This window comes from Galeopterus variegatus, unplaced genomic scaffold, assembly GCF_000696425.1.
Source record: "Galeopterus variegatus unplaced genomic scaffold, G_variegatus-3.0.2 Scaffold1354, whole genome shotgun sequence".
NCBI classification, from domain to species: Eukaryota; Metazoa; Chordata; class Mammalia; order Dermoptera; family Cynocephalidae; genus Galeopterus; species Galeopterus variegatus.
Window position 1 is genome coordinate 466,257 of NW_007727465.1, and position 8,184 is coordinate 474,440.

The following is an 8,184-nucleotide window of genomic DNA, read 5'->3' on the forward strand; positions in this document are numbered from 1 at the left end:
CAGGCAGGGCATCAACCCTGGTGTCAGAACCGAGTTTGCAAGGTTCACAGTCCAGAGTCCTTCCCAGTGTCCAGACCCACCTCCCTCACCTAAGTGTTCAGCCTTCACCCCACCAGCCCAGGGGCGCAGGTTGCACTGCAGCCCTGGGCTGCTTCCCTGGGCAGGGCTAGCAGTCAGAAAGCATCCTGCTCTTCCTTCCCTTCTAGCCCAATCAGAGGAACAGAGCGCAGGGCTGGTGTTGCCAAGGTGAGGGCTGCAAGGTTGCTAGGACACACTTTGGGAGCAGTCAGGTAGCAGAAAAGGCCTTTGCTGGGGCTGAGACTAGGGCAGAGACCAGGACCTGCCACAGTGATTTTCTTGATTGCTAGGAGAAAATCTCCAGAGGATGAGTCAGCCAACAGGAATGTTGACTCTCACAGACCCTACCCAAGCCAGGAGGCTGAGTCCCAGTCTCCCTCAACCCTATACCTCATCAAGCACCAAGTTCAGCCACCCACTCCTTCCGTCTTTGCTGCCCCCCAAAGTTACCACCTTAGTGCCTCTCCCTGTCTGTGGCCTGGGAAGAGGATCCCAGGCTCCCCACCTTCATGTTCCCATTCTCCCCATGCCCCCCACTGCCCCCGGAAGGATGTCTCTAGAACACAGAGCTGAGCCCTGCAGCAGCTCATCACCCTCAAGGTAAAACCCAAGCTCCTCTAAGGCCCTTCATAAAATGACCCCAATAACCTGCCAGTCTCATCTTTTGCCACAAGTCTCTAACCAAACCACATTCTTCCAAGTTCCCTGACTAGACCATATTCCCTTTGAAGATGCTGTTCCTTCTGCCTGGAAAGCCCTTCCTGCTCCACTGTCCACTTGACCTCCTCCGGGCCTCAGCTCCAGAATCACTCTCTCAGGGAAGCCCTCCCAGCTGCTCCTGGCAGAGTGAAGCACCCTTGACAAACAGGCATTGGGTGGTATCACACCCTGGAAAGCCCTTCCTGCTCCACTGTCCACTTGACCTCCTCCGGGCCTCAGCTCCAGAATCGCTCTCTCAGGGAAGCCCTCCCAGCTGCTCCTGGCAGAGTGAAGCACCCTTGACAAACAGGCATTGGGTGGTATCACACTGCATTTTAGTTATCTGCTTTCTTCTTTGTATCCCCATCAGGCTGTGAGCTTTTATGTCTCACTCCTAGAGTAAGATGAGAGACTTGGGTTCCAACCGTGCGAGACCAAGACTTCTCAAAGCTTCTTTGCTATCCTCCATGTGATGGGAATTCTGGCACTGGCCTTGCCAGGCTAATGGGGGTATTAGAGATTACAGATGTGAAGGGCTTGGCCCACAATAGATACACTGAAAGTGGGGTCATTTCTCTGTTGTTTATGTCAAATGCCACCAGAGGCCAGGACAGGGTGCTCACTAACAAGTGTGTGCTGCATGGGTCCCTCATTGCACAGTAAGAATAATGGGTGCGTGAAAGGGCCCTGGAAAGAGCGTGGCCCCATTCAAGTGTACGGCATAATAATTCTGAGAGTTAAGACTCTTGACTTCCCCAAGTCCCCAGACCTAAGTCATCCTGATATGCTCTCTGCCCACCCTTCATTCACTGAACAGAAGTTTATTAAGCACCTACTATGTGCCAAACAATGTGCTAGCTGTTCAGGACTCAGCAGTAGATAGACATCAACACTTAATTGCATCACCTACTTTCTTTCCTTGCCTTCTAAAAGGTCAGCCTCCTGGCCCTGCACTCAGGTGGCCCCACCCAAGGACAAGGAAGCTGCCATTTGCTCCCAGATATCTTTCCCTGGGCAGACAGCAGGCTCCAGCCCACATGCACTCCTTCCACACCTCCCCAACCCAACCAGTTGGCAAATAGTAACATCTGCCCTGTTTTCAATCCAGTCGCCAGTTTTAAATTCAAATATTGTCAGTTCCCTAAGAGCAGGGATCCTGCCTGCCCTTTTCACTGCTGTGTCACCAGCATTTAGAACATGGCCAGGCACAGTCAGCCATCCACTTAGTTACTCATTCGTTCATTCACTGAACAGATATTTACCAGGTCCTGCTAAGTGCCAGGCTCCAGGAAAACAGCCGCCCTGCCTCACGGAGCTCCTGTTTTAGCAGTGAGATTGGGCAGGGGCAGGAGTGGGGGAAGGTGGGGGTTGTGTTAGGAAATAGTAGTGCCATGGAGAAAGCTGAGCATGGTCATGTGGTTGAGACTGAGAGGTCGGGTTGCTGCGTGATCCAGGGTGGTCCTGGAAGACTGCCAGCCACGTAAAGGAGTTGGCTGACCTCTGATGGAGTCGCTGCTTTGCCCTATGCTGTCTCTGTGATCTGGACAAACCCTTCACTCCTCTGAATCTCAGTCCCCACCTCTGTAAATGAGACAATATATCTGCTTCCTGGAGCCACTGTGAGCAGGACTGTGGTTACTGAAAGAAGAGGAAATAGAGAGTGAAGGGAGGAGGTGACAGGTTGTGTCCAGGGGGATCTCCAAGCAAACACTGTGGGTCTCTTCAGAGAGACCCTGGCTGCAGCAGAAAGCAAGAGCTGGAAAGAGCGAAAATTGGGAGTTCTGATTCCAGCTCCACACTTACCCCAGTGTGATCTTGAGAAGATCGTCCCCGCCTCTCCGCACCTGTATTATCATCTGTAAAATGTGGATAGAATATCAACCTCACTAATCCTAAGTATGTGACGGTAAATTTAGCAAATTTGTCAAGCAGTGCTCAGTCAACAAGTTTTTACTGGGTTCCTACATTCTGTCAGGCCTGTGCAAGGCTCTGGAAACAAAGTCCTGCAAGAGCCAACCCTGGCATTTTGAGGAATGTTTGGTGCCCCCTACAATAAAGCAGAGGACAGTAACTAAAATTTGAGGGGCTGCAATGTGACAGACATCTCCACAGACATAATCTTATTTAACAACAACGATAATAATAACAAACACTTAATGCATGGAGTTGGTACTATTAGGAACTCCATTTTACAGAAGAGGAAACTGAGGCTCAGAGAGATGTAATGAATGCCCTTAAAACCAGAATTCAAAACCAGATGTAATTGACAATAAATTCCATCCATTGACACAGATTAGAAATCACATTTAAGTCAGAGAACAGGGTGGTCTGTGGTATAATACAAGTGTTGCCTGAACCAGTGAATAACATGGGTAACTGCTGTCACATTAGCTGGGGTGGCCAGGAGTTAGGCCTGATGCCAGGAAGGGCCCCATCCTGCCCAGGCCTTTGCTGGAACCAAGAGAAGAAGGGGTGGCCTCAGGAGAGGTGAGGGCATGCCTTCTTGGGGACTGGGGTTCCGTGCCCATTCAGGAAGGCCCATCCTGCCCAGGCCTTTGCTGGAACCAAGAGAAGAAGGGGTGGCCTCAGGAGAGGTGAGCGCATGCCTTCTTGGGGACTGGGGTTCCGTGCCCATTCAGGAAGGCAACTCCCGCACAAGCTCTCTCCTCAACCCTCAGCATCCTCTCTCATCTTCCAGGAATTTGTGCATCTCTGACATGCTGTCTGCTCTGCTCAGTGACTGAAGGCCCCTGTATCCCAGCTCAGCCAGGAAGCAAAGGTAAGGGTCTCACCCATGGGTATGTTCAGGGCGCCTCCCACCCCCGGAACCCCGATGAAGGGCGATGTGATGACATTTTCTCCTGCAATCACCAAGAATACTCCTAAGTTGGAATGAGATGGAACAATTGGGCAACGTGGTGGAAAGGTGCTGGCTTGCATCTTCAAAGCCGTTTACAACAGAGAAGTGCTTTCTTGTGCAATATCTTACTCAATGCCCCCCCCCCAATAAGCCTGAGGTGGATATTATTATCCCCAGTTACAGATGAGGAAACTGAATCTCAGAGAGGGGAAAGGACTTGTCCAAAGACACATGGCCGGTAGGTGACAAAGGCTGAATTCTGACCTAATTTTTCTTGTCTGCATCCCAGTGGCCCATGCACATTGTAGGTGCTCGTATGTGCCTGATGAATGAATGAATGAACTGATGAACTGGTAGGGCTGGGCTGGAACCTGGCTCTCCTGTCACCACCAGGTCCTATTCTCTCTGCTGAACCACAGCTTCCTGCACTGATGAGCTCCCACCCCCCCATCCCACCCCAGGATCTCAAGCATCTAATGTGTGGTGTTCGTCACCCCCTCCTGCTGTAGAGAGAGGGACAAAGGATGGAGAAGTCAACCTCAGCCCCTCTCCCAGGTGGCCACACGGCTCAGATCACACCCAGCGGCTCTTCACCACATTGCCTCTTCCCTACCGCCCACTACCAGTAATCCAACCTGCATAGTTGTAAACTTGTTTCTTTAAATAAACAGTCTTGAGTTTCATACCAAATAGTCTTTTAAGAGGAGGAACGTCTCCAGGCCACCTCGTATTTAGCCTACAGTGAGCCACATATTTGCACAGAGAGAGTGTGTGTGGATATAGAGATCGCTCGATCGCTATAGATATCATGGCTCATCCAGATGGGAGCTATTTATGATGCTGAGTCATTTGCAGCGAATGCCACTGAGGAATTCCAGGCTGGGCTCTGAGCCCCAGCCTCACAGACCTCATGGCTCTCTGCCTCATCTCCACTGTTCACAAATGGGAGGGAAGGAGAGAGAGAGAACGGTCCCCCCATCACAGGGCAAGGACAGAAGGGGGCGTTTTGACCAGAAGAAATGGAGACTTTCTCATAACCATCTCCAATTTCAAGTCATTGTCCTCTATCCAGAGCACCACATCCTTACAGATCATCTAGTCCAATTCCTTCCCTGTATAGGAGAGAAAACTGAGACCCAGAGAGAGGAAGGGACCTGCCCAGTGTCGCACAGAGAGTCGGTGACAGAGCCGGTACTACAGCTCAAATTTTGTGATTGCTGTCTGGGGATCTTTTCACTCCCTCAGCCACCTTCTTGAGTTTTATCTCCAATGTCTTGTCATTGCAGCCCCCTGAGGAGCTTTCTGTCCCTTGAAAACTTGGAGTTGTCACTGAGCACCTCCTTCCTTGGGCTCCTCCAGGACAGGAGCTGAGTCCCACTTATTTTGGTACAACCCCCTGTCCCCATGCTTAGTGAAGGACCTACACACACTGAGTGCTCAATGTATATGTACTGAGTGTTACAGAAGAGCAAACTCAGTACCAGTTCTCGGGGAACCCTAGTTCTCCATTTGAAAAAGTACCCATTTATCGCCACCCTCTCTTTCTTGTCTCTAAGCCAGTTCTCTATCCCTGCAAAAATAGACTCCCTCCCACTCACCACCCACCTCTGCCCAATTCTATAATGAATCAATTTTATTAATAGGCTTTGGGATGGAGACTTGACAAAGGCTTTTTGTGAACATCATCCTTTATCTCCCTATATAGTTCACTTCTCAAAGAATTCTAATAAACTGGTCAGGTGGGATTTGGCCTTACATAAAATATTCATGAATCCACTCTTTCCCTCCATATAGAATATGTTTGTTTAAGCATTCAGTGATCTCTATTGTTCGTTGTAGATTCTACTCAATCTTTTTAAGAAACAGTGGGATGAGATGGAAAGAACACAGGCTTTGGAATTAGGGTCCGGTTAAATTCTAGCTGGCCACTTACCAGTTCTGCATTTACACTGATTGCTATGAGAATTAAATGAGATAATGTCTGTAAGGTGTCTGGAACATAGTAAGTGCCACAGGCTTTGGAATTAGGGTCCGGTTAAATTCTAGCTGGCCACTTACCAGTTCTGCATTTACGCTGATTGCTATGAGAATTAAATGAGATAATGTCTGTAAGGTGTCTGGAACATAGTAAGTGCCCGATGCAGGTTTGTGAATAAATGAACAAATGAATGAATGGTTCATAACCCACATGAGCCAGATCCTGAAGTGTGGAGGGACCAACTGACTCTGCAATCTGAGGTCTCGAGGCCATACAACCCCGGGAAGGTGGTTTGAAAAGTCTCCGGAAATAAACCCCAGGGGTTGGGCTGCTGGTTGGCCTGTCTCCAGGCAGAAAATGAGGTTCTTTCTTCAGCCCCTTGTGCAAGGGGTCCCCTCAGCTCAAGGGAAACTTTAAGTCTGGAATCTAGGTTCAAAACAGAAAACTCCTTGAGAGTCAAGATTTTGTCTTGTGAACTGTTGAGTTCTACCATTCCCTCAACTAAGCATGGCTTGGGGTAGTATGGAACAGGTAGAGAGGTTCACAGTAAGCATGCATTGAGTTGAGTTGAGTTGAGTTGGATTGAGTTGAGTTGACTGACTTGGTTTGGCCTGGGTAGAGTTGACCTGAGTTGACTTGGCTTGAATTGACATGAGTTGTTTTAAGTTTACTAATGGACCCAACTTTCAGGCCTACCAAGAAAGAACCTTCCTGAAACTTTGGTTTGGCTAAGACCTAGTCCCACAGCACAGGGGAGAATGCAAGGGTGATGTTCTGGGAACATTACAGGGCCTTCCAAAGATGAAGGCACCTCAGAGAGGATCAGGGCCATAGCCAGGAATAAGGGAATGGATGTCATGATGTTTGGCTTGATCAGGGGGAATCACAAATCTGAATGTCCATTCGGAATCTTTAAAATTTATTGGAACTCTGCCAGGATCTTTCCATATTTTTAAGGTGACACATCACTCTCTTCCTGGCATAGCCGGGCCCTTTGTGGGTACCCACTTCAGTGGGAGAATGGTCTCTAGGTTGGAGGATCAAGGAGACTCAGCAATGAGGAGAGAAAACAGGCTGAGGCCAGGAGCCCGGCAGAGCTTCATATTGCAGATGCAGGACAGTTGTAAGTTGTTCCTCCTCTTGGAGTGAGGATTTCGGGATGTGAGTGAAGTATGATTCTAACTCCAGGCATACATCAGGCAGTGTTTGCTGAAGGGAACAGTACCCAGGAACCATAGTGAGAAATCAGTAAGACTTCTGGCATCACAATGTAGAGGACAGCCAGCACTGCTGGGCCCCTTGGTTGGCCCCACCTCTGGCACTGCATGCCACAGAACTCACCCAGACACCGGAGGGAGACAGGGACTGGGAAGACAATGAGCTTCAGATGAGCAGGGGCTGCTCAGACCCTTATTATATTTGGCCACGACTGTGTCTGTCTCCCACACTGGTATGGGAGCCCATCAAAGCGAATAAAAGGGTATTTCAAAAAGCTTGTGGAAAAATAGAATTAAAAGGTAATACAAATCTTTCCATGAATTTTTTGAAGTAATCTCATATATTCTATTCTTCTCAGCCCCCCTTTGTGCCCTCTGAAAATCTGGGTACCCATTAGACATCGGTGTTTGATGAATGAATAATTAGGTCACAGTAAGGTTTAGAAAGCCAGTGGAAGATTTCAAGGTGGCAAGATGGAAAACTTCAAGATCTTAAGATGGCCAAGGTGCAAGGTAGAAATCCCCAGCCAGAAAGGATAACAGAGACCAAGAAGGTGCCCCTTGAGAGTTTGGACCACAGGGAAAATTGGACTAAATCGAGTCAAAGGGCAGTGTGGGGCAGTGTGGGTTTAAAATATTTCTAATGTTCCTCAGAGTCCCAGGCTTCTAAGAAGGGCCCCCAAAGGCCATTATAGGATGGGCTTGGGAAAGGAAGGCCCCAAAGAAGAACTCTGGACCCCACCCCCACCCCATTTCAATCACAAAAGCTCCGCTTCTATCTGTTTTATATATTGGATTTCCATATGCAAGAGTACTTCAAAAAGTTCAAGGAAAGAGTAGTGTTATCTTTTAATTCTATTTTTCCATGAACTTTTTAAAGTACCTTTGTACATTTTCATTTTTAAAAGATTCTTTGGATTTAAAAGAAATGCATTTGGAAAGCACTGATATTGAAAGAGCTTAGGCATTTGGAGGTAGACTGTATGGATTCAAATCTCAACCCCATCTCTTTCCACCTGTGGGACTTTGAGCAGGTGACCCTTTGAGCCTCCACATTCTTATCTAGAAGCTGTCCTTCTAGGAATGTGTGATCATTACCTAACATGCTGCAGTGCTTCCCAGAGGCTGGCACATGTGTAATTGATGCTGCATAAGATTATTTTAGGGGGTATATACATGAACATTTATTAATTTAATAGCTCACAATTGATGCATGTTGGAAATATATAAGCAGCACACCAAACTGTGATTTATGGACATAATATAGCATTTCCTTTGAAAATAAAATTGTGTGCTTTTTTAAAGGCAAATCTATTTAAAGAGAAATGCTAAATAAATGAATAAAACTAATA

The 8,184-nt window shown here is 47.9% G+C and overlaps 1 protein-coding gene across 1 annotated transcript in view; it reads left to right on the top strand.

The window, feature by feature from the left end:
- The window catches only part of CPLX2 (complexin 2), a 90,012-nt gene that overhangs the window by 11,261 nt on the left and 70,567 nt on the right, over nucleotides 1–8,184 (top strand). The window contains exon 2 of the mRNA XM_008576456.1: nucleotides 3,476–3,556. The gene's annotated coding sequence lies outside the window, so the exon portion shown is untranslated. The remainder of the gene's footprint in view (nucleotides 1–3,475; nucleotides 3,557–8,184) is intronic.